Source organism: Ammospiza nelsoni, chromosome Z (genome assembly GCF_027579445.1).
Source record: "Ammospiza nelsoni isolate bAmmNel1 chromosome Z, bAmmNel1.pri, whole genome shotgun sequence".
NCBI classification, from domain to species: domain Eukaryota; kingdom Metazoa; phylum Chordata; class Aves; order Passeriformes; family Passerellidae; genus Ammospiza; species Ammospiza nelsoni.
The window spans coordinates 40,588,144-40,615,851 of NC_080669.1; the positions used below are offsets into that span (position 1 = coordinate 40,588,144).

General features: G+C 39.4%; 1 protein-coding gene across 1 annotated transcript in view; it reads left to right on the forward strand.

Moving 5' to 3' along the window:
* Positions 1-2,388: 2,388 nt before the first annotated feature.
* PTPRD (protein tyrosine phosphatase receptor type D) overlaps positions 2,389-27,708 on the forward strand; it is a 358,636-nt gene continuing 333,316 nt past the window's right edge. The window contains exon 1 of the mRNA XM_059491826.1: positions 2,389-2,429. The gene's annotated coding sequence lies outside the window, so the exon portion shown is untranslated. The remainder of the gene's footprint in view (positions 2,430-27,708) is intronic.

Consider the following 27,708-nt stretch of genomic DNA (forward strand, 5'->3'; position numbering starts at 1 on the left):
GCATCAAAAGAAGACAGCAATTTATAGGACTTGTGGAGAACAAAGTTTATTTTCACTTTTGTCAGCCTTCATGCTGGCAGCACTAGCTTCCAGAGGATGATAGAAAACACCCAAATCATTCTCCACTGCAGAAAAGGAGCAATGACCTGCAATGAGCGCAGCAGGTGCCAACAAGCCTGACTCCAAGATCAGGCACTGCCCAGCTGATGGGGCTGTGGCCAGTCGGTGTGGAGCCCAGGACGAGAGGCACCACTGTGGCCAGTTGGTGTGGAACCCAGGACGAGAGGCACCACTGCGGCCAGTCAGTGTGGGGCCAGGACAAGAGGCACCACTGCGGCCCGTCGGTGTGGAACCCAGGACGAGAGGCACCACTGCGGCCGTCGGTGTGGAACCCAGGACGAGAGGCACCACTGCGGCCGTCGGTGTGGAACCCAGGACGAGAGGCACCACTGCGGCCGTCGGTGTGGAACCCAGGACGAGAGGCACCACTGCGGCCGTCGGTGTGGAACCCAGGACGAGAGGCACCACTGCGGCCGTCGGTGTGGAACCCAGGACGAGAGGCACCACTGCGGCCGTCGGTGTGGAACCCAGGACGAGAGGCACCACTGCGGCCTGTCGGTGTGGAACCCAACACAAGAGGCACCACTGTGGCCAGCAGCGCACCCGGAGCTTCACTCCATCACTTCCATCCCAGGAAAGCCAACATTTCCAGCATCAGTGCTCATGAGCTCCAAACACCATAATGTCTAGCTAGCACTTACTGCGTTTATACCGACACTCTAACCCCATTTTACACAGCGTGAAGGGTGTCACAGGGGGTATATCTTCCAGGCTCCCACAGAAGAAGCCTAGAAGTTTACAGTGAGGTTTTCCAAAGCACTCTTCACCTACATCCTACTATTCCCACCTACGTTCCTTCTCTGCAGAGGACTGGACAAAAGACTAAGAAGAGCCGGGATGGACCCTGTTCCAGCCCAAGTTAGGCCACCGACTGTGCCAAGCAACACGTGGTGCCACTCAGCATGGAACCTGATCATCCTCCAGAAAAAAAATCTGGGACTTGCCATACACAAAGACGACTGCCACTAAAATATCGTTCTGCCACACCGTCGCTCTGGGACACCTCTCGCGGACCGGCAGGTCTGGCACACCCCCGTCGGTGTAACCACCTGCCCGCGGAGGCGCACAGGAGTTGAGCACGGCGGCGGGGCGCAGGCAAGTTCCGCGGGCCCGGCCGCCGCCCCGCCGCTCTGCCCCCCGCCCTCCCTCGCCGGCCCGCTCCGAGTGACGTCACCGCCCCGCCCCCCGCGCCCGGCGGCGCGCGGGTGTGCGTGCGGCGCGCGGCTCCGGAGCTCGGCCGGCGCGCGGCCCGGGATGGGGCGGGCGCTGCCCGGGTCGCCGCTCCGCGCCCCCCCAGCCTGCCCGTACACGCACAGGCGCGGACAGCGGCAGCGGGCTCTCCCCGACTCTTGGGGCCGTGCGGATCCTGTGATCCACACAGCGTAAGAGGATTAAAAAAGAATAACCACAAAAACCCACAACCCAACAAAAAAAGCAAAAGCGCACGCACACACACACACACAAAAGCGCAAACAGACATCCAACCCAAAGCCCACAACAAACCCATGAAACGGGAGAGCGTACTCTCTACCGGTGTCCCCACGGCGTCCCCCTTCTTCCCCAGAGGAGCCAAGCGAAGTGGTGGGGGAGGGTTTTTCACGTTTCGACTCTCGGGGACGGTTTCTGGGATTTTTTTCCCGTGTCTGCCCTCACCACCCCGCCCGCCCTGTGCCCTCTTCTCTCGCTTTTGTTTGCACTGCACTTTTTGTAGCAAGGGAGGCGGGAGAGTGGGTGGGAAACCTCGCTTTTATTTGTAGCAAAAGAATCAGTTAGAAAAGACGAAGGAAGAAAAGAAAAGGAGGAAAGAGAAGAAAAAAAAAAGAGTGAAGGGGGAAGGAAGAAGGAGAGAGAGGGAGAGAGCGAGAGAGAGGGAGGAGGAGGAGGAGGAGGGGAAACGGAGCAGCTAGCTGGGGAACAGAGAGCGCGCCCGGGAGCAGCAGCAGCCGCCGCAGGAAGGAGAAGAGAAGAGCAGAGCGGAGCAGAGCAGCGCGGAGGAGAGGCGGCGCTGGCAGGAGGAGGCAGGCGGGGACCTGGCTCTTCTGGATGCTGGATTTTCGGACTCTCGTTGACTCTCTCCTGCTCCCCGGCGCCGCACTGTGAGAGACACGCACGAGCGTCAGGCAGCAGCGGCGGGGCTTCGCTCGTAGCTGCTGCTGCTGCTGCAGCGGGGCTCGGATTAAATTGGCCGCCCCGGAGCCGACCGGGAGCAGCGGGAGGAGGTGGCGGCGGCGGCGGCGGCGGGAAGCAGCGGCAGGCGGGCGGGCAGCGGCGAAGGCTGCTGCTGGGACCGGGGGAGCCAGCATGACCAGGTAACTGCCCCGCTCCTGACCCATTTTTCCTCCGCCGCCGCTCCCTCTTTGCCGCCTCTTTAGGCGCGCTTGTGTGTGTGAGCCCAGAAGTGTGCGTGTGTGTGTATGTGTGTGTGTGCGCGCAGCGCGCACACATGTCCCTCACGCACAACTCTCCCGTGGGTGCCCCAGGGCTTCTCCCCGGCAGCTTCCAGCCCGCTCCCCGCCGACTCTCAGCCTGGCGGCGAGGCCTGTTCGGGGAGCGAGGGGAGCTGCGGTACGGGGACGGGGGATGGGGCAGGGAGAGGGCGATTGATGGATCGGAGTCGACGTTTCCACTGAGTGCCGCTGTGCGCGGGCGGGGAGAAGGGAGTACGGTAATTATACACTGTCTGTTTGCTTTGGCGAACGAATTATTAATATTAATTATTTTGTTTATTCTAACGGGTTCGGAGATGGGGGAAGGTAGCAGGGTGAGAGACCAGGCATCTGCCGCTGGAGAAGGGACTTGGGGGTGAGCGGCCAGTAGGGACCCCGGGCGCCCGTCCGAGCACGGCTCCCTCCTCCTTCTCCTCCTCCTTCTCCTCGTTCTCCTCCGCCTGCTGTCTCTCGGCGGAGCGGGGAGGCACGGAGATGCGAAGATTTTCACAGGTTAGGCTTTTAATTTCTTTGTTTACTCTCGCGAAGCCACTTGAAAGGAAGCGCATCGGGCTGGAAACTCAGTTTTCCGAGCGTTCGCAAAGGGGTTCTTGAATTTGTTCAGCAAACTTAGCAGCACCCTCTGCGCCGTCTGCCCATGCAAGGAGGCACTCCTTACTGCTGCAGCCGGGCTCTCCCAGACTGTTGTTTTCTTAAACAGTTGTTTTCTTGCACGGAATCCCCTGTTTCGCGTATTATATGTGCCCTCAGTTCTGGACAGAACGGTGTTCTTTCAGTTTTAAGTGATTACCACTCAGCTTTGCATGTATGGCTTTTGAATGCCTGCTTCTCCTTGTTACTCCTCCAGAACTGCTGTCATGCGTATTTTATTCTTTTGCTTGGCCTCTGTACAATTACTTCCTCGTGTAAGGATGGCAGCTTCTCTGCCGTGATTGCGATGTCCATACTCCCAGTTCTGACACACGTAGAAGGGTTAATTTATGTACAAAGAATTGTTAGGGTTTTATGTGTTCCTTCACTGGTCACCTGAGATGGCATTACATTGGGGATAAGTCTGTAGGTGCTGATTTACTTTCGAGTTTCCTATTTGCAGAGTATTTGTGTGATGACACTTGTATTCTCTTAAACTTAGGATTAATGTGGGAAGCTATGATTGTCTTCTCAGCCTTTCAGAGATCGCTTCCAACATACCTTTTGTTCAAGCACGAGCAACTTCTCTGTAATGTTGGGACGTTATTGGGGATTTCGATACAGAGACGGAAAAATGTATGTATCATATTTTTCCTTCTTCTGGTATCTGCTAGTGGTTGGAAATGTTGTAACAGTCAATACTTTCTTTTCTTGCTGTAAAAGTGTATAGTAAATGACATCAATTTCTCCTGGGCTGGGAGCAACGAATCCTACAATTCTTGTTATGAATGGAGCAACTCTGAAGAAAAAAAAAAAAAAGATTCTCCCCTGTCCTAAATACTTGCATCTTACTTTAGATGGCAATTTTTTGATTGCTTCTTTAAATTGCCTCTCATGAGATGAGCTATTACTGCTTTTTTAATGTGTGAAATTGACAAACTGGTCAGTTTAATAAATTCAGCTGTCAAATTTCGCTCAGTCAAAATTGCTAAAAGCTGTAAATATACTGGCAAGGGATTTTTAAGGTACCAAGTGTTACACAGAAAGAATGGATTTAATGAGATACTTTTTACATGAGTAGCTTTCCAATTTTAGTTTTGTCACTTGTCTTAATATGGTGAGGTATATTTAGATATCTTTCAACGCAAAAATGATGTATAGCTTTTCTGTATCCACTTAAATCAGTAAAAGCTTTGTCTTAGTAGAAGTCTTCTACTCTTAAGAAGATACTAAGAAATTCATTATGGTTTGTGTGTGCTGTGGCAAGCTGTTAGGAGTGGTAAGGCATGGTAAGGAAAATGGTACCTCGCTATTTCTAGATTTCAGGAATTTGTCTTAGGACCTGCTTTTAGACCCAGCAGTCATACTACTTTTAAAACAAGCGCTAAAGAATAAGGCATATAAGCATTGTGCTGTGATGGTTATGTAACCCAAACCACCAGCAGTCAGCAAACTCAATGGGTGTTAGGAAATCAGTGCCTAATCTTAGGAGAGGATGTGCAAGAATCTACTTGGGGATGTGGTAAAGATCCAAGTGTCTGGAGATTTAAGTCTGGTCAGCGATTCACCTTTCATTTTTAACATTGCCTTTTGCTTCTGCGTTTGAGGAATGCGGGGACCAAAACTACACGAGCTGAAGAGTAGGAATTCCCCTTCATCTGCTGCTGTGTGTACTGAGCCACTAGGGGCCTGTATAAACTGCTCTCGTAGAGCAGACACCAGTGCATGGCATATGCTCACTTTCACCAGGCGTTTTTTACACAGGTGCATAATGTCAAAGCAAAGATGCCAGTAATTCATTCCTTTCTAGTAAATGAGATTGCAGTTTTTTAGGAGGTGGGTACAAATTGCATATTATTTATTTTTTGTATTTTACCCTACTTCATCTGTTTCCCCAGTCCTGTATTGTATCCAACGTCTCTGCTTTCTTGATTACTGTGGGAGATGGGGATGAACATGACTCAGGAGGTGCAAATTTTGGGCGAAGTTGGATTTGTGTGTCTTCTGCATTTCATATTTTCTGTAAGCTGGGAAAATCAGATTTGTTGCCTATGTGTAGATTAGTAATGGTACTGTTCCATGCAAGTGTAGGGTTAAAAGATAAACTAAACAGGATTTCTACAAGGTAGGAACCGACATAGATTGATGGTGTATTTAAACTAGCTTTGTAAGTGTTATGTAAGTTTGAGAGTGTGTCAGCTCCAAAGCTTTGGCTGGAGTGTAGTCAGCATTTATGGGACATGGGCTGAAGATGTGTGATACATTCTTGAGTGTCGGTTTCAGAAATTTAAAATCCACCAGCCGTAGCATTCTTAATAGACATTAAGCCGTAAGGTCAAGTATACTTCCACTGTTCCATTGTTGGTTTTCAGTTTTTGAAACAAGGCAGATAATTTGTAAAAGAGCACATCTGAAATATTTGCATATTGGATTTCCTTCGAAATGAACTTCCATTACTAAGCTCTTTGAGAATTCTCATTTGGAAGGATTTTCAGGCTGAATCACAGTAAGGTCATAAAATCAAAAAGCAGTTTCCCTATGGTATGTTAATTTTTTAATAAGCTGTCTTTTAAAACATCAGAGTCTTATATATCGTTCGGTGTTGGGCCACTTACAGCAAGAGGGTTTTTTCTCATCTTGCTGACAACAGTTGTGCAAATATTGACTGAGCTTAATTTTCTGAAATGTGTGTGCGCGCCTTAGGTAAAGTTTTGATGAAATGTAATGAAATCTACTTTAAAGGTTTTCTCAAATGATAAGCATTGGCTCAAAAGTGTAAGTCTTGCTGCTTATCAGTAAACCAAGGCGGTGGCTCTGAAATGCGGGGGATAGGCACTTCATTTGTGCTTCGGATATCAAAACGACTAATACGGTATGGATCTATGAATCATTGTATTTCATTTTTGTATATGACTGTGGTGATTTTTAAACTTTTGTTCTCTAACAAGATTTGAGAGAAAGGTATGGATATTTGCTGGTTTAAGTTCGGTGTCAGTCACATAATGCCGTCTATAGTAACAGGAGCTTGCTTTCACTGTAGTTCTTTTTGATAACAGTTGTCATAACATAGTCAACATAGTATATTTTTATGAAAACTCTCAATTTTACATACTATGTGAGTGTATTTTATTTGCTTAATCCTTGTATTCTTTGGAAAAGGCCCTAAATAAAGCTAGTTAATGAATGTATGCTGGCAAATTGGCAGCCTAAAGCGAGAATATGTGTTTAAAAATGCTTATTTGAATACTATCAGGAATTTACCAAGTAGGAGCAGAGAGGAAGCTTACTTCTCCTGGTGATCTGCTACGGTGAAGGTTGCAGTACAGCTGGAGAAATCTGATGATTTAGAAAAAGGTTACATGAGAGTGCTTTGCATATAAATTCCTTTCCAACAAGCTTCATTTCACTTGTTTTTTTTAAGAGACTGGGCATTAATAGAGCCGTATTTACTACTGCACAATTTCACCTTATATTTCATAAGCTCAGACGACTTTCAATAGTTTATTGATAGTACTTATCTTAAACATAGCATGTTTGTGTCTTCCTATAAGAAGTGGATAGCTAAAATGCCAATAAGAGAAATGCAGAATAATAAAAATTGTTTCTATGCAAAAAATTAGGTTAAATTGAATAAAATATGCAGTGCTTTTAAGAGCTTAGTAATTATTCAGGTTCTTTCAATTCATTCGTAAAAGCGACAAGTCAAACAGAATACTATGACCTTCTTTTTCAGCTACATCAGCAGGTATACACAGTCTGAACTTCCCTAAGATATTCCCTAAATTTACCTCTTTAGGTGTCTTCTGCTTACATGCTGTAACTTAATAGCACAGTTACAGAAAGAGAAAAACAAAAAAGACTATGTGATTATCTTGCAGTAGAGTTTCAAAAGATACAGAGCTTTTTTTTCTCTAAAATCAGCTTCTCTGTTTATACTTGATATCTGATTTCTGGTGGGGGTTCTGTGTGTTCCTTTGAATACAAAGAATGGGAAGAAAATGTCCTCCTCATTCAACAGAAAAAGGTGGAATTTCAGGCATTTTGATTTATTGTACGAGAGGACATGCCCTAATAGCATACTGTCATGTCTTGAGCTTCTTCATATTTAAGCACATTGCAGTTATTTTAATTTTTCAGTAATCTTCCAGTTAGTGAAGTCACTCCTTGAGTATACAAATTAATTTATTATTTGCAGACAATCAAAATGGATGTCCTGGTTAGTGCCAGCCAAACTGCTCACATATTGTTGTGGTCAGATAATGCACACCTTTTTCCCAAGCAGTATATCAAATGTGGTATATTGAGTTATGCCAGCAATTTTATTGCTCTTTCTTTTACAGTCTTTAGTGTTCTGGAAATTGCGTATCTGTAAGTCAGAGTTCAGTAAGTAGTGTATAAAATCTGGCGTTTTAGGTTGTGGAATTGGGTGATGCCTAAGAAGAATATAGTCAGTACCAGTCTGACCAAAACAAATGTGACTTTGGTATGAATTTGCAAATAAATATACATTTGTCTAACAAATTTTCCCAATCCATTTTGATCTCAGTGTCTTACCTTGGCTTATTCTTGGTTTTACCTAGAAATCTAGGTTTTTTGATACTTGCTTTGACTCAGCAAGAAGAAATTCAAATACATTCTGTTAGCAATGTCTTAGTCTTTCTGATCTTCAGAAAATCACTCTTTGCTGAGTTTGAACACAGTAATTCCGCTTGCTTTACAACGTTGATTAAATAAAAAAAATGTTAATTGCCTTTGGAACTATCTGTAGGCCATTTTATTTTTATAAAACTATGCCAAAAAAGCTGAATTTTGTGTATAAGGAATAGAGTGCTATTTCTACTATTTCATTTTTTTGTTCCCTCTCCCTCTCCCTCTCCCTCTCCCTCTCCCTCTCCCTCTCCCTCTCCCTCTCCCTCTCCCTCTCCCTCTCCCTCTCCCTCTCCCTCTTCCTCTCCCTCTCCTTCTCCCTCTTCCTCCTTGCCTTCCTATTCCTCCCCACTCCTTTCCCCTTTTCCTATAAGAACAAAGATAAAACTGATCTTATTAAAGTTCACAAAAATACATACAGAATTCTGTACTCCATCCCATTTTTTCATCTTCTTTATGCCACAGAGAATGGGTTTGTGAAGCAGACACATGCCACTGTTTCTAACACGGAGACATGATTAATTTGTCTTGTTCATCTGTATTACTAAACTTCTGTTAATGATTAGTTTAATTTTATTTTCTTTTTAATTTAGGAAAGGGCTTTTTTCCACTATGGAATTTATTGGAGGCAGGGAGGTCTTTTCTTAAAAGGTTGGTTGTAGGACCAAGTATTTTCTGCCTAGGTTTCAGTAATGTGACTGTCAGGTAAATAATTGCTTTACCTCTTATGCTACTTTTTGTTAAAATCCTGTTTACATGTGTACTGTGTATTAACACTTCCAGAATTTGAGTATTTTTTTCTATTTTTTTGACTATTTTCTATTTTTTCTAAAATAAGCAAACAGCTCAGTTTTTGGAAAGTCATTAATTTGATGTAAAGAACGTGCAATGAAAGATTTGTAAAACACTGATCAGAAAGTAGGACAGGAAGTTTTATTTATTTATTTTTTCGTTTGTTTAGGATGGTAGTGTATCTTAGAAAGCTGCTTAACTACTGCCCAGTGCAGCTGTCCTTCCCTGAAAGATTAGGTTTCAGGAGCAATGATGGATGTGGAATGCCTGTAGCCAGTTGTGGGGTTTTCTCTGAGGTCAGTGCTACTGATGGAGGATAGGAATTTACAGCCTTATGTCTCTTCCCCAAGCATTTCTTTAGGGAGAAAAAAAAGCCCAAAACAACTAGGAATGTTCAGTGATGAGCTTCTGTTGCTGCATTATCTATTCATACTAGTGAGAAAGAATAAGTAGATTTGTGTATAGCAAGGATAAATTTGGTCATGAGTGTGCCCTTTTGTTTCACAGCAACACACAGAACTAGCTACAAAAAAGGAAATGGGAAGATGTGATTTCATTTAGAAATCTTTTATATTATTTTAACCTGTGTTAAGAGGTTTGAAATTGATACTTTTGACTTTTCGTTTCAATTGTTTCAACTATGTTTCAGAACATATTTTCATTTTTGACCTAAAAATAGGATTTTTTTTTCCCCATGGAAGAAATAGTGGTCTTCAGCAAGCACAACCAAAGCAGAGTAGATGTCCATCAGTGATGAGAGGGTAGATGTTCATCAGGTAGAAAGAATTTACTTCGATAACATAAAATGTTACCTTAATTCAGGCATCACAAATAAAGATGGATAGTTTACATACTCTTAGCTGTGTTTTCAGAAGCATTTGTTGAGGTCAGACTTTCAGACTTTATTTTTGGACTGTCTGCTTTCCCTGAGATGTTGAAGTTTGCTTCTGATACCACGATGATGTGATTAATTTAAAAAAAATTTGGTTGAGAAAGGTGCACAAAAATCCCAGACTGCTTTATTGTTAAGCTTACAAACTGTTTTTGAATTGTTTTTATTAATTGGTACCTTAATGGTATAGGTGGACTTTTCTGTCGAGCCTTAGAAGAATTGTCCTAGTAGGCTGAAAGCCTTCAGTGATCAGTGAGAAAGATTTCATTTGACAGCAGCATTATTTGGATCAGATCCATAGTGCTTTTGTGCCTTTGCATAAGTGGTAAGGCTTTTACCTTGGGTAATCCTAGCCGTGGTTAAATTCAAATCCAGACAAGAAAGCTTAATAAAACATCTGATAAGTTGATTTATAGTATCTCATAAATTAGAGAGTAAGAAGCATTTTGGTAAAGAGAAATACTTATCCGGAGAACAATTTTGCATCAAGGAAATGGCCTTTTGCCAAATGCCTATGTGTTCTATATATTGGCAGCATGCCATCAACTTTATTTGGAAAACTCTCTTTGCTTAAGTAATAAATATTCACTATTTACCAATTAATGTTACTATCAATATAAGATGGATTCTGTTATTAGAGTTTTTCTTTACATTTTGACCTATTTCACAAAGAATGGACTTTTGCTCATTACCATTAAGTGCATCAATGAATCTTGATTAACAGAATTTTCCAAACAGTGAAGCTGATCTTCTTACTTTTCTTGATAATTTGGGTGGTTTTGGGATATTATTTTTTATTGACCTGAAAAGCCTTGAATTTTTCTACTGTATGTGGCATGTGATAGAAAAATTGTAATATCAACTTGAAGAATTGTTTGTCTTAGTTGATAATAATGATAATTTAATACAACTTTGTTTTGTTAAAGAAAAGTGTATAATCAGTGTAAGTGGTTGTTGCCATTCAGTTCCATATGTAGAATTTACACTTGTTTCCCATTTTACATTTTCAAAATGTGTCTTAAATGGTTGCATGAAGTATCAGTATACTGACGAGATGAAAATTTCATCAAGGGAAGCAGACTATCAAGAGAGTGTTGTACATTGTAATGCTAACAGGTGGTAGAAAATGCCTGCAGGAACAATCACACCTCCATAAGAATCCTAGCATTCTTTGGGTTTAATTTTGTATGATTACAGTGACTGGAAAAAAAACAGAATATTAGGTCTTGAGCAATAGTATTTTGGTTAGCTTAGTTTTGGACAGTGTGGGGCTGAATTAAATACTGTGTTTATATAAAAAGGAAATGTTTATTCTTCATCTGTTTGATTGTATCTGATGGAATAGATATATGTCCTTCTGGACAATGTAATCCCTAAAAGGACACTTACTAGGACTGTATGCCTTGCTGATTTGTTCGTAGGATTGCTTTATTAATCTAGTGCACAAGGGTAATCTTATTCCAAAGGTATTAGAAAGCATGAAAATAACTACTAGACTTCTTAGAGATGTGGATTTCTATGTCTTCAAGCAATTTGAATTTATAATCTCAATCAGTCTTTGTACTTTTTACTGCGGAGTATATAAACTGTGGAAGCTGCAGAGGCCTTAAAACTCTTTTTTCATCGTTGCTAATCTCTGCAGTAGTCCAGATAAGAGAGACAGAGATTAATAAGAAAATGATAATAGATTGTCATGCATAGAAGAAAAGTATGGTAAGATTTTTCTACCATGATGATAGAATCGAGTTGCTAGAAATGTTTATATGTTAACCAGTGCTTAACAGAGGTATACTCTTAACAAACAGACAGACTGCTTTTTCAGCCTTTTTTTGGTTGTCATTTTTTTTAGGGGGTGAAAAGCTTGCTATTTTGGTGTGAAATTTTTTCTTTCCTGGATTAACTTCATGTTGCAGATGCCAATCAGAAAATTAGGCAGAGGTTTCTTCAGCTTTTATCTGTTGCTCAGATAATGGTCTTAAGCTCTATTTCATATTTAATACAACAGAACACTTGAAAACTTGAAAACTTGAAAACTAAGAACTTGGGAATGGGATGAACCTGAAGGAGTGAAATTTTGCAACCTCAGAATTTTCGCGCCAAAGCAAAACTGCCATATAATCAGTGTCAATTTCACAGCTGTGCCTGGGTGTGTCCCTTCCCCATCTCTTTCTCCAAGTAGCTCTCCATCTTGATTTTTCAATTCTACAGTTGTATAAAGATTAGGAAAGAGAAATTTGTCTTTCTAAACAAATACTAATGTCTACTTCATACTGTACTTGACTCTCTCTGAGATGAGTCTTTTAGTTGTTCTTTAAGTGCAACTCTCCATAGCAGTTCTTGCTTCATCTTGTGAGAACATATCTGAGGTTGTGAGCTTTCAAAATTATGAGAGTGACTCTCTAAACTGGTCTTTTTTTTTTTTTTTTTTAGAATATCACTGAAATCATGAGTATTGGATACTTTTATTTGTTAGGTTGTAAAAATCCCCTCTGCAACCAATTGTCAGTGCAATCTCAAAGACTTAATTTATGGTTTCTTACTTCTGCTATGAATTACGGGTGCATCCATTTGGATTGATCTCTGATTTCCTTGACTATGTATCAGTATCTAGAAAGCAGTCTTTGAGTACAGGCATTGGTGTACTCATGACTCCACATGAGTCTGTCCACATGCTGCCTTTGTTGAGGTATTTGAGCAAGTCTAGGCTATCTGTCTTTTAAAAAGTTCTGTGCTGTCTTTTATGTCTTGGATAGGATACAACAATGTCTTTTTGTTCTCTGTGAAATCTTTGCTTTTTCAACCACTTCCCATTTTTCACAGCAGGAAGTTTTCCACATGAAAAGAAGAGAAGGAGACCTGCTTGACAGCTTCTCTTGTCTCCTTGTGTCTAGAGAACTGCATGAGTGTAGCAACAAAGAAATGGATTTCTCTGGTGCTATTTTGGTGGTTTTTGTCTCTAGGTGCAGTGGTAGCAGATTTAGATTTAACTGGATATTGGCTCTCTCTTCTTCAGGTATAGGCTTCCATTTAAATCTTTCTGTTACTCAGCTGAATTCAGTTTCTTAAATCCCATGTCTGTCAGAGTAAGTCAGGTTTTATTGAGACATGATCCTGCTAATTTCTTCTCAGAGAATAAACTGGCAAAAGAGATTCAGGCAGATACTTCTGAGTTCAGGAATTTCAGGAGTATAGGTTCCTACATTTTCAAGCTCACTTCAGTGCCAGGTTGTCCGAGTGAAGTCCGGGCTAGGTTTTTTGAAACAGCTGTGTTAATATTTTGAAGCCTTAAATGTCATTAATAGACACCATTTGTCAGACATGGTCGTCTTCACTATATTTTTCTTAGTGTGCTGTATTTCTTCATCATGTTTAATATGTTTGAGAATTTTGAGGCAGATTCTTACTGTGCTTTTCGCACTGATGTAGTTAATAGTGCACCTACTGAGTTTCTGAGGTGTTATGAGTAGGTAACTATTGTGGTTTTTGATTTATGCGTGTACATATCTGTATAAAGCAATTAAGCAGGATTTTGCCCTGCTCTTGCATGTGTGAGTTTTGGTTCTGTTAGTGTTGGGCAGATGATTGCTCCAGTCAGAGGTATAGATGTGTTACTAGTTTTATGGTGTTGCCTGTAGTAGCATGTGTTTAATAATTTAGTAGCTGCTGAGGGGAGCTCAGTGTGAACAGTTCCACTGTTAGGAATGAAGCCACAGCAGCTGAAAGCTTATGTTTTGCTGAGAGTCCAGTTAATGACACTTGTCATAGGTGTTTAATTGTGATTTTGGTTGCCTTTGTAATGGTTTGAAGCTAATACTGAACTTTTGTGGCTTGTCTGAATGTATACAAAGTCTGAAGCTCCTTTCAGAATTACAGTTTTGGCTATTTGGACATGGCTTTCTGTATCTGTGTGTTTTTAAAGTCCTGTTCTTACAAAGACCAGTTTTCAGAAATTTCTATCACCGAGACCTTGTACTTCATGTTGTCTTCTCAATGTCTTGCCTTCTTACTGTTTGCTAGTAGCTTAGATACTTGGTCCATAATCTTCTATTTTTTGCTGTAATGATGATGATTTTTCTATTTTTCTTAGTGGTTTGTAGACTGAAAGACAGATGGTCCGTCTCAACTAATAATTTTTTACAGTATTTGCTTGAAGGTACTGCAATACTTACTGAAAAATGCAGAGCCTTCCTGCCTTCCTTTGGAGGACTGTGCAAATATTTGTATGTTCAGCAATGCCCTTTCAGATTTTTCCTGTTGAAGCATTAAGGTAATTTTCTGATGCTTCTTAACTGAAAGTATAGCTTAAACTTAGCCTTCAAAAGTCTTGTGGCTTCCCTTTATTCAAATTATAAGTTTCCACTTGTATTTTACCAGTTGTAAGGCACGCCTCCATGGCAAGTTACAGGTATGTGAGAGGGCTTGGTGTATGACTAGTAGTCAAATAGCTGATAATTGAGTAAGCCTCAGTGGAGTGAGATGATGTTAGATTACTTAGATAGCAGTCAAGAAGTACTTCATACTCTCAGATGTATGTACCAACTCTTAGGTCTCAAGTGGAATAAACAGGAATAAATCAGATATTGGGTGTCTGTATATATAAATCGAGTATAAATCTATTGTGTGTCTGTGTAAGGGACTGAGGGTGTATATAATATGCATTGGTAGTTTTACTTGAACAGTCAATAGTTTTATAGTTGCAATTTTAACACAACTCAGAGGTATGAAGGCATTGTACACTTGTGCATTGCAAATACACTGCCCAGACAGAGATATTGCAAAGATCCACTGAATGCTAAAAACTAGTCCAGTCAGCTTTACTTTGCAAAGATCCCCTTACTGCTGCATCAGTATACGTAAAAAAATGCTTGCGTGCATCTTCTGTGGTTTACAGCCTAGAATTTTGTCCCTGGTTTGTGTCATTGGCTAATAAAATATGAATAATACAGAAAAAAAGCATGGCTGTAAAACACTCTTCACTCTTCCCTCTTATCTTTCACTAATTATCTGTAATTCTTAGGATAATTTTGAAGAAAAAAGTTGTTTATAGACATATAACTAAAAATAAATTTAGGTGCTGGGAGTCATATAACCAGATTCCATGAAATTACTTCAAAAAAGCTGAACATTCATGGCTGCTGACAAAATGACACACCAAATGAGAGAGGATAATTTAGTTTACGTATTAGAAAGAAAATTGTCTTTTGTAGAGTAATGAGGGTTTTTTTTTAAAATGAGCTTCCTTGTGGAAGGACAATGCTTGTATGTAAGCAGTCCTTGGTAGTAAGAGCTGTGTGCTGTATATGGCTCACTTTATTTATGCACATACTCCCACAGTATTAAATGGATTTAATCACAGATCAGGTTAGTGGTGCTTTGTCCTGTCATTCTCTATAGTAAAAGTGTATGTTGGAAATACGAGAACATATATGAGGAAATGTAAGCAAGGGCAAAAAGGATAAATAAAAAATGCTTAATTTAAGGTAGAGTTCAGCAGAGAAGTTAGGCTCATCCATACCTGTAACCATATTTTTAGGTCACTTCACCACTGTGTAACAGTACTGAAATCTGTAGGGATATATGTGGGTTTAAAAGTAGGCATAGGTGTGGTTTTAAAACAAGTAGACACACGAAAGTGATTTGTTTTTAGTTCCAACACAAGTCTGTGGAGTGAAATGAAGTAAAGAATGCTAATTGCTGCTTTACACTATTTTTGCCTTTTCTCTATAATGTTCAAATAAGTATTATTATCATAGTTGTTAAGAGATAGAATTATCAGCTGCTTTCCTTGGTTTATGGCATGTATGAAAGTAATATAATACTCCTTGATACTGTTTTCTTTTCAGTTTGCATACAGAGCAAGTAAAGCATCTCCAAACTATTAAATTAGACTGTATTTTCCTTTGTGCTCATTATGGAACTTGGTCATTTTATTACAGGAAAAAATATTAACAAGTAAGAGGTCTGTAAAAGGTCACAATCTGTTGCTATAATTGCTTCAGTTCATATACACTGTTTAAAATGTTACATGATTCAGGAGCGATACTATCACTATGTCAGGAATTTCTCTCTTTCATGAAACCACAATGCGGGGCTGAAACACTGTATACCCACTCAAGCCAAGAAATTATTCTAATTGTTTCATACTGTCTAATATTTTAGTGAAGTATTTATCTGAATCAGCTGAGGTGTTTTCAAGTGGTTTTTTGTGTCTTTTTTTCCCTCCACTGGTCTTGTTCTGTTCTTTGCATTGGGTTATTCACAGCTTTATTGAATTAGTGATGGATAAAAAACTTAGGTGAAGTATTTCTACGACTTCAAAAAAAATCTTGCAGATATTGAAAATAATGAACAAATTGTCATTTGATGCAAATCTGTGGACTAAAATGTAGATATTAGATGACATTTAGTCATAAATTATGCTGTAGAAGTAATATATTTCCTGGATTGGTATGTGATCTTATAGGTAAGTGCCATACTCAGGGCTTTATGTCTGTTATTCTTTAGCTTTCATTTTACATTCTTTTAGAGTTTCCAGCCTTTTGCCTCAAAAAGCTTTTATTCTTCTTACATTACTGCTCTTCTGCGCTCTCATCTTTTTCTGTTAGTGCCTTTTGTACATTTTTGTTAAGGTAAATGAGCTGAAGACCAAAAGACTTTGGAAGTTGCATCTAAGGGTATGAAGGTGTCTTTTCTCTAGGTAGTTGGAAGAACATTTTTAAATCAGTATGATTTTGACAACTAGATTTGCTGACATGGACTGATGTTTATAGTATAGGCTTGCTTTGATTTTAAAATAGAATTTTATTAAATTAAACAATCCACTTAGGGGTTAAACCTTTCAGTTCCCTTTCTGTCCCTTTACTTCACTGAAGTTTTTGATCCCTTACATACTTTTATAGAATTCAATGCACAGGGATTTATCAGTAAAGGAATAAAAATTGTAGTACAGAGCAATCAGATGATTTTCTCTACATATGATAAAAGCAAATATTAATAAATCTCAGAGTCATATGAATTATACAAGGGAAACAATGATAAATATAGGAAAGGGTTCCTTGGAATTGTAACAGTAAGTCCCAGATTTCTTCTGCTATGTGAGAATAAAATCTCTCTTCAAATTAATGTTTTTGAGTTCTTTCATAGGACAGAGAACCTGATATATATAGAATCTATTGTTGTTTTCATTTTGGTATTTTTCCAGATATTAGATTTTTTAAAAGAATGTTTGTTGTAGTTAGTTTGTATTAAATTTTCTACCACTGGTATAGGTGAAGTGACCTATTCTTTTGGTATATGCAGTTGTTGTTTGACAATAAACTTCATGAAGGACAACTTTCTACTGAAATAAACATGTATTTACCCTATATATATATATATATATATATATATATATATATATATATATATATATATAACCCAATATACGTATATGGGAGGCAAGTTTTTATTTTAATCCTACATTTTATAGAGGTTTTAACCTTTAGTGTTACAGACTGATTTTACTAAAAATATTTTACTATAACTCAAGATCAACTTACTTTTCATCTTCTACTTCATAGACTGTTTTTACCAGTAATTTTTATGCTGTTGATTGTTACTTGTGTATAAAACGTGATAGCTTTAGCTGTCATTGGCCTTATGTTTGACATCTTTTTGTTCTGCTTTTATGACTATAAAAATATGACATTCCCTGCAGTCAGATTTTGGCAAGGTCTAGAAGGATTTTTCTTAAAGCGGTTATGTGTTCAGGTAAATTAAAGTCACTCTGAGGACTTTGAGGATTACTGGATCAATGCACATCATTTTACATAACATTTTCATTTTTGGGTACTGAAATATATTTAGGAGTTGTCTTACAAGGTACCAGCAGGACTTTGTTAAGTATGTGTGTGTTTGTTGTTTAATTTTTATTCCTTAACTGATGTTTGTATTCAGTGCACATTATAGGTCTCTGAAGACTGAAAATGCAGGTCTCTGAAGACTGAAAATGCTTTTTATTATTGCCTTTTATCTGTCATGCTGTTTGAATGATTTTACTGGACAGTAGTAAAGTAGGAAATTGATACAAATAAATTACAGCTTGGATCTATTTCTGTTGTCAGCAAGCACTAAAAGAAAAAGAAAATATGGCTTCTATAAAATGTAGTTTTTTAGAAAGTAATATTTGGCAAATTAGTATATGTAAGTTGTCCTTTCTGTGTAGCTTTCTCTGTAGAATTGAAATGTTTACAACCATAGCTGACTCATAAAAATAATATGGAACTGAGCCACTTTTTTTTTTTTAATTGATAAATATTTTTCACTAGGAAGTGAAAAGCATCATGATTATTCCAAAACAGATGGATTTCTTTTCTTTCTTTTCAGTCCTGAAGTCTCCTGAGTGCCTGTACATGTGCACTCAGACAAATGTGCATGCACAGACGTGAGAATATTGTGGCTAAGGAGATTGCATGCATTAGATTTTGTTGCTGTTTCTGAACACCAGAAACATATGATATTTTGAAGTTTTGTTGATTTTTTAAATTGTTGACATTTACACGGTACTTACATCTCTTGCAGTACTTTTCAGATGTATCCTCATCTAGATTTAGGAGGTTTTGCTGTACGCTACTAATTATTCTACTTTTATCACCATTAGGTGATGAACGATATTCCTTACATCCTTCCTTCCCTGCTTTCCTCACAGGTTTTAATGCCAGCAGCGTAGCTGTTGTATTTTTCTGGTGACATCAGTTCTGAGAGGTGCTACACCTTGGTAATGTGCGTGTGATCCCGTGTTCAGGGGCGAGACGGACAGGGAGGCATTTAGGCGGCTCCGCTGTAACCCTCTGAGGGCACAGGTGTTCCCTCATGCGCCCGCATCGTACTGTGCATGGCACGGACTGCAGGTTGTGTATGGGCACCTAAGCTTGGCCAGTTCGGGCAGTACAGTTCCTGTATTTAGATAGGCCAACCAAATGCATTTTTGGCACTCCATCTTACACAGCATAAGAAGCCTGACAGTTTCATGCCTGCAAGAAAAGAGGCATTTGAGTTTCAGCCTCAATATTTTTTAACAGTTGCCATATACATTAATTTGTTTGCAGGAGGTTTACTGGAAAAATATATCATTTTTTGTCTTTAGTTTCTTTAATGATGCGGTGTTACTGCATGGTGTAGAAATTCCTAACCTCAGCTCCTAAATCTTTTTTGTTACAAATTTAAACCTAACATTTTTGGTGTTTAAATTGACTGAAGTTAAAAGGAATTAAACTAGAATTACAATGAAGTACTAATACTTCTAAACAGAAATGTTCTGTGAATGATGTGACACTTAAGATTTCTTCATAAAGATTTTACTTGGAATCTTTGAATTGCTTTGCTGGTAGGATAGAAATTTTGCAGTAATCTGTTACCTTTTTTACTTTATTTTTCTTCCACTTTCTGCCTTTTTATATATGGATTTTAAACTAACCAATAAAAAAGAAGAAAACATTTGGACTTTCATCATGAGTTAGTAAAGTTGATAAATCATTATGTCCTTTTATAATGAGTTATGAATGAGATTTGTCTCAAGTGACACTCCTTTGTATTCACAATAAAGTATAAACTTCATTGCATTTTGCACTGTGATCATGCAAAAATTTGAAATACTTCTGGAGCAAGCTACTTCTGAGCAATCTCTTTTTTCACTATTTTTTTTGTCTTTCTTTTTTTCCTAAAGCAAAATCTTAGATTGCAGAATATATGATGAATGTGTAGTCACATAATAAATAATAAATACATAAGTAAATAATAATAGTAAAAACTGTGGTGCCAGTTCAAGACCTTTTTGGTCATTCTAATTCCATTTCACTGAGGAATGAACATAGAATTTCAGGAAAACATCCTGAAATTATGGTGCTTTTAAGGTTCTTTGGAAAGGGCGTGTGATGAATCTAAAAGCAGTTTTGAACGTCTGCTCCTGTTTAAGTGGTTATTAAACAGTGTGGGGATATGCTGCTCTGCTGTTACAGCCAGCCTTCAGTCATTTGTGTATGTGTTAAAAGCCGGAACCGTTTGGATATGCGAAATCTGTGAGAGTGGCTGATAGATCTGACATGTGCCAGTTGTTGCACAGGCATAGATAGTGTCGAGTGGAATTCAGAGTACTTTGCCTTGTCAGCCTTGTAAGCTCTCCTGGGAGACTTCCAGTAATGTACCAAATTGAACATAGATTGATTAATACAGAAACGTTTTCACTAGGAGCCTTCGAAAAGTGAAATAGGAAAATTGACAGTAATATTCGAGTCTGAAGTCATGTTTACCAAAATCAAATTCTTACGTTTGTGTTGAACTTTGAAGTATTTTTTTACAGTTTATAAACTTGTTTTTTTTTTCTTTTTTTTGTGAACTGTAGGGCTATTTTTGTAAGAAATATATTGGTACCTGCACTGTTTTGCTGATGGCCTTTTCACGTGGCATGATTTGAATACATTAGATCATAATTCAGATGATATTTGGGACTTGAAGTGTTTGAATAAATGTTGTTTTCACCTACCATGCAGCATTAAATAGTGCTAAGAATTGGACAATACCATGTAATCAATTTTCGTTGTCTGACTTGCTCTGCTTCCATCACTGATCGCAGACAATAGGTTCCATATATTTCACATCATGCATATTAATTACTCTCATGACTTTTTCTGAATTTTTTCAGCAGCAGAATAAATGTAACCTCTCATACAAGGGATGCAGTGACAGCCCCAAACCATGTTTAATTAGAGCTCAGCATGCAGTTTAAGACTGCATCTATTTACATGAAGTATGATTATTGCTGTTTGTGCTCTTTTTTTCTCTGCTCCTTTAATGAACATTAAATTTATTAAAATAGATTAATAAGATTGCCTTAAATAAACAAAAACATAAATGTATAAAGGATGGGTAACCTATTAAACATTATAATCCATTTTGTCATGCTGTCTTTCACATGCAATTTCATAGAGCACAAGGATATTTAATGGTTTTTAATCAAAAGGTATGTATTGATTAATGCAACACCACAGTGTAAAATGTAAGATTTATTGCAGATTCTGTAGATGACATATTCTTGCACGTTAATGGACTGAGGTAGTTTTACTATCACCTGAGTAACCTTTAGTGAGTTTGGAATCTTTATGTCCCAAACCTTTCTGCTGCCAATGCCAAACAGACATCTTTTATATAATGTTATTATTTATATATCCTGAAGTCTCGTGAAGGCTTCACAGTGTATCTTCTGCAGTTTGTTAAAAACATCACTGAATTTTCAGCAACCTATGCTGCTTACAGATGACTTCGATCTAGAGACCTACATGTTAAAGGCACCATATCTCATTAACATTCCTAGAACGTCTTGTTCTCATACAAAATTGGCTATAAATTAGGGAGAAAATTACAGTTTAAATGTGATTTAAAGGAAGTTAAGTGGGTGACAGAGGAGAGCCGTAGCAGCAAAAAGGCTGTATGTCAGGCATAAATCATGGCCTTGGGAAAAAGAAACCTAAAATTGTATGAAGGGGTGAGAAAAAGTAGAGGAAAGGATTACTTAGGAAGACTGTTCTACGGGTAAGGAAGAGCTAAGCCATGGCCGTTGTTTCACACAGGCACCAGTGATAAAGCCAGTAGCAATCGGAGGAGCATCAAGAAGGATTACAGAACCACTGGGAGTAGTGGTGAGGGACTCCAGAGCTCAGATAGTGATCAGTCCTTCCAGTTATGCTTGAAAGATCCAGCTGAATGTAGCACATAAATAAATGGTTATGGAACTGGAAGGGACTGCTGAGGCTATGGGACTTACTTTGAGAAGCCTGGTCTGCTAGGGACTTAGAGGGTCCATCTGTTAGAGGAGAAGAGCATTTTTGGTCATAGGTTTGCCAAGCTGGTGAAGAGAACTTCTAAACTCCCAGAACTAAAGTTTCTGGGAGAAGGGAACCTCAACCCATCCCTCTTCTACCAGTTTGATGCCAGTTGCAATGATAGATGGTCAGAGCCTGGAGAGGGATCACAGATCAGCAGGAGAGCAGCTGAAGAACAGCGCAAAGGAATTCCACACAATGCAGGCATTAAGTCAACTGACCAGGGGCTCGACTTACAGGACAATCAAAAAGGAGGACTTAGAGATACGCACACACCTCCAGAGGTGCAATCTTACTGGCGTGATAGAGATGTGGTGGAATTGCTCCTGTGACTAGAGTGCTGGACTGGAAGGATACAAGCTCTCTAGGAAGGACAGGCAGAGGAGATGATGAGGTGCTATTGTCCCCTGTGTCAATGACTAGCAGGAGCGCATGGAGCTCCATCTGAATGAGGAGGTGACTGAGAGCTTATGGATCAAGATTAGAAGGAGGGCAGGGACAAGTGACCTTACGGCGCTAGAGGCCACCCAGCCAGGACAACTGAGGAGATGAAGCCCTCTGTAGACAGGAACGGCCTCATAATCACAAGCTCTGGTCCGATCAGAGGACTTCTACCGGCCTGATGGCTGTTGGAGGGACAGCACAGCAGCACACAAGCAATCTTGGAGGTTCTTGGAGTGTGTTGGTGACAACCTCCTTCTCTCAGTGCTAGAGGGGAGGTGCTATGATGGATTTTGTTCTCACCAGAAGGAGGGGCTGGCAGGAAATGTGGAGCTCAAAAGCAGGCTGAGCTGCAGTGACCTTTAAATGGTGGAGTTGAAGATACTTAAAGCATGGAGCATATACAGCAAATTCACTACCCTGGGCTTCCAAAGGGAAGACTTTTGCCTCTCCAGGCATCTTCTTGGTAGAGTACCATGGGATAAAGTCTTAGAGGGATGAAGAGCCCAAGAGGGATGGTAAATATTCATCTCCCACAAGCTCAGCATACCAACAAGGAGACAATCAAGCAAAAGTTCCAGGAGGCATGCGTCAATAAAGAAGGAGCTCCTAATAGGAGCCAAATAGGAACCATATAGAGGGTAGCAGCAAGGACAGGCAGCTGAGGAGGAATACAGAGAAGTTTTCCAAGCAGCCAGGTATCAGGTTAGGAAAGCTAAAGCACTGGTAGTAAATCTGCCTAGGGACGTAAGAGCAACAAGAAAAGCTTCTATGTATATGTCAGTGATAGATGGAGGACTACAGAAAATGTAGGCCTTTCTTGGAAGAGAAAAATCAAATAGGAGATCTGGTTAGCCTGCACATGGAGAAGGCTGAGATACTCACTCAGCAATTTTTTTGGCAAGTGTTCTAGCTACACCCAAGTCACAGAAGGCAAAAGCCAGGACTGGGAGAATGAAAAGCTTCGTGCTGTAGGAGAAAATAAGGTCTAGAACTGTGGAACCAGATTAGATGCATCTGCATTGAGGAAACTAGCAGATGCAGTGGCTAAGCCTCTGTGCATCATATTTGAGAAATCATGGTGGTCTGGTGAAGTGCTTACGTACTGAAAAAGGAGAAACAACTGCCTGTTTTTAAAAGGGAAAAATGGAAGACATGGAGAGCTACAGGCTGTTTAGTCTCACCTCTGTGCCCAACAAGATCATGGAGCATATTCTTCTGGAAACTATGTTAAGGAGCATGGAAAATAAGGAGGAGATGGATGACAGCTAACATGACTTTGCTTTTTTGTCAGGCAAATTGTGCCTGATGAATTTGCAGGCCTGCTATGAAGGATTACAGCCTTGGTGGATAAGGAGAGAGCAACATCAGCTACTGACATCAACTACCTGGAACTTTGCAATGCATTTGACACTGTTGCACTAAGTCCTTATCTCTAAATTAGAAAGACAGAGATTTGATGCATGTAGCAGTCAGTGGCTAAGGAATTGGCTGTATGGTTGCACTCCAGAGTTATAGTCAATGGCATAATGGCTGGAATGGAGACCATTCAAGTCTGGGGTTCCTCATGGTCATATAGGAATTGGCACTGTGTAATGTCACTGGTGGTGGCATGAATTGAAGAATTGGGTGCCTCCTAAGCAAGTTTGCTGACAACATGCTCTGGCAGCAAACTTGAGGGCAGGGGTGCCATTCAGAGGGGACTTTGACTGGCTTGAGAGCTGGGCCTATGCCAGCCTCAGCGCTCAGCAAGGACAGGTGCAAGGTTGTGCACCTGTGTTGGGGCAATCCCAAACACAAACACAGTCTGGATGCAGAACACATTGAGAGCAGACCTGAGGACTTGAGCGTGTTGGTTGACAAGAAGCTCAGTGTGACTGGACAATGTGGACTTGCAGCCCAGGAACCGCAGCCATATCCTGGGCTGCATCAAAAGAAGCAGGAACAGCAAGTTGAGGGGTTTGTGTCTCCCTCTCCACTTTTGTGCCCCATCTCTGGAAGTGCTGGAGACCAGGTTAGGTGGAGTTTTGAGCAACCTGGTCTTGTGGAAGGTGTTGGTCCCCGTGGCAGGGTCACTGGGACTAGATGATGTCTAAGGTCCTTTCATTCTGTGCATCAGTAATCCTATGAATAGCCTGAAAAGAAAGAGATATTTTAAAATTAATTCAGCAAATGTGAGAGGGATATTTGACTATTTATAGGTTCTCTTAAGATAAAATCTTGTATACTATACTAGAAATTTAAAAAAAACCCTAATTATGTTGTCAAATAAAGGCTAAGAAGTGAATATGATCTTGCAGCAGGCCACACAATCTCATTTATGTTTTTTTTTTAATGGACTTTTTTATGTGCATTTTTTTATGGACTAACTGAAATAAGTCCTGTGGAAAATTACATGATCTTGCATTTGATGACTGTATCAAAATTTTACTTTTACTCAACTTTTTAAAATTTTAGGTTTGTTCATGCTTAACAGAATGTAGTTTAATGCAGTTTTATTTGAGCTGCATGGTCTGATTTAACCAGTTTGTTCAGGAAAAATGGCATCATCTGGTTGTCTGACTTCAGAACTGCCGTGGGCCACCTTGCAACACCCTCCATATATGCTTCTGCTGTTAATATAAATTTTATATTCTATTTCATAGCTAGCAGTGGCAAGTGCTTGCCATGCAACAGTGACATTTTGTTAGTGTGTTCCATGAGATCCAGAAGTGTTGGAGAGGAGCTTCTGTTTTACTGTCATACAAGTAATGAAGAACGTTCTCATCTGTGTAGGACTTCCAGGAAAAAGGCAGACATTCCTAAAAACCAGCACTTAGTGTTTAATGCTATTCTTGAAGGACAATGTGAAGGAGATAATTTTGTTCTTGCCTTCATTTCTCTTGCCAGAGAATTCCCACGTTTTATGTTGCTTCTGCTGTTGCTGAGTAGGCATGAAGTATAAGACTGAGTGGGCTTTGTTGGTTCCTGAGCTGTGTGTATGTATTAAGACAGTTGAAAACTTCAAAAGTTTGGTGCTTTGCTCCAGCTCATGAAGCAAATACGAGCTGTTCTCTTCTGACAGTTTCAGTGGCACTTGCTGCATTTGCCCAGACAAGCTGCGTGTGTCTTTCATGGTGGAAAATTTCAGATATTTTGAGTCTTAGTAGGTGCCATTTGATAGTAAATGCAAACCTTTTTTTTTTAGCTCTTTTCCTTAATTGACTTAGTTAAAAAAAAAAAGTCACAAAATATTATTGCATTGGTTAATGTTTGTATAGTAATTTTGTCTTACTTCTTTAACTATGTTGACCTTTCTCAACCAAATTAATTTCAGAAATTTAATTTGTATAAGTAATTTTCACCACAAGCTTATGACGTGGACCAGAGTCAGTAAAGATCAGAAATCTCAACTAATGAATAAAGGCCTTATTTGCCTCTTGATGATTTACTGTACTTTCCCTATCTTTATTTATGGGTCGTATAGAACTTTCCAGTTCTGTGGTTTTATTGTTTCAAATATCCGCAATATTGCATATTTGAAATTATTTACAATAATTTATCTGCTAACTATCTGAAAGCACTGTGCTTTTTCTCTTCTGGACTTAGAATCTAAAGTAACAGTGACAGCTAGACCTTTTAAAATCTGCTCTGACCACAGTGGTAAATTGAAAATAAGAATTTTGTCCTGGGAATAAACTGACAGACTTACAATTTAAATTCTCTGTGGGCTAGATTAGGCCTGTGTGGCTTAGTGGGTAGGGACTGGGCAACGTGAGCCTGTTCTGCTTCAAGAAGGACTTAGGGACATATCCAGTAAAATGAATTGTAACAGAAGTTCTGTGAAGCATAGTTTGGCAGAATTTTAAATCAGCCAGTCAATACACAATAGTATTTTTATACTGTTTTTATTCATTCAGGGTAAAAAACCTCTATCTAGACAATCATTACTCCATCTCACAGACATAAGAAATGGGCACTTCATAGAACTGCTACATTGTGGAGATTGTCATATTTTCTGCTGTGCAGGGTAAGAGTTCAGTCAGGCTTTTGAAGTGTCTAGGCTGGTGCTCTGGAAAACATACAATCATTTTCACTTTTAAAGAAGAAAAACTTGCAGTTTCAATGCTCTTATGACTCTCCTGAAAATACATTTTCTAAACTACGCCTGTAGTTCCTGTGGTATTTAAGAATTTTTTGTGCACACTCTGAATTCTAGTGTTTTTTTTCTCCCATTTATGGCACTGGAATGTAAAAGAGGGCTAGAAACCTTGACAACTTTCTTTCCAGTAGCACTCTTCCAGGAGTTTTGCTTAACTATTTTCACATTAGTTTTGTTAGATGTCCTTTTGCTCTTGTCCTGCTGGTTTTCGCTCAACCGTAATTTAAAATGAGGTTTATTGTTGGTTGTGGTGATCACTCTATGCAAGAGAAAACTTTCAATTTCCTTTAGGGGAATTGATACCTTTGCAGTGTGCCGTGTTTCTATCGCAGGGCAGATCCATAATTGAACAATCAATCATTTTGCTTTGCTCTTTTGTTGAAATGTAACTGCTGTCTAAACCTACCAAAAGCCCAGAGTGGATTTAATATTCTATTATTATTGCTGTTATTATTAACATTGTAAGTGCTGATTAAACATGCCTAAGGATATTGTACTAGATATTACGAGAATGTATAAATTTGCAAAAAGCTTCTATTCTGTGCAATTTTAGGCCTATTATTTTAAGTGGATCTCATTCAGATTTAGTTCACCATGCCCTAATTGGACTAGTTTAATACAGTGTTCTCAATAAATTGTATTGAGTGGATACTTCTAAAATGAATATCATGATGAGAAATGTATCATGGGTACCTAAATATATTGTACTATTTATTAATTGTTTGGGCTTTTGAAATTTAAATCATAATACCTTCTTCAGTGTTATTTGTAAAGAGATCCTGTAGGTCAAGATGCTTAAATTCTTAAAAACTGTAGTAATAAATATTGTTAAACATTAGGCTGTAATACTTCATAATTCTAAAGCTTTTGTGGGAAAACAAACTAAATAATTTCTTCTGGGCTGTGTGCAGACACCCTGTAGTGCTTTTGTTGCTGGTTCTTTTCAATGGGTCTTAAGTTCTCCTTGCTAGAAGTGATCTCAAACTACTTGTGGAGGTAGGAATGCAGCATGAATGAAAGTTCCACATACAGCAACAGACAGGATACTAAAACAGCCAACAAGCTTTTAGGTCTTAACCAGTCATTCAGTATTTTGTTTATTAAAAACAAAACAGGAATTATGAAGAATTGCAGTCGATTTGTCTTACTTGCAGAGGCAAAAAGAAGATGCTTACTAAACCAAAAATCTGAGCTAAAAAGTTGCATTGATTTTCGCAGTTGCTGAAGCATCAGAATTGTAGCCTCTGAGGCTTTTCTGAGGATTCTTGTGTTTTACACCTCTTGATTTTTGCTGGGGGGTTAAATTTTTCCTCAGAAATCACAATTCTGCAAAGCATAGTTGCTCAATTTTTAATCCTGCAGCTTAAAGTTACTTGAGGCATGCAGACATTCTGAGATTTTGCCTCTTGCTGTTGTACATAACTTCTGATGATGATGATGATTATATGATTTCAGCTGTGTACCAGTGTAGAAGGCTAGACTTGTAAATGCATGATTTTCATTAACCCGTTCCTTAATTTTAAAAAGTTTAGTGACAATCAGGCCTAGAATTTCAGAGTACTGATTTTCCTTTCTCCATATTACAACTCAGACATTTAAAAAAATACTAAGTATATTTCTGTGTTAGTCGATGTAGCATCATTGCAATGCTTGAAGCATTGTTGTTGAAAGAAATATATGTTAAACTAATATTCATACAGGTGTGAGAGAGGCTGTCTTTTGTAAGTGTAAGATTGGATGGCT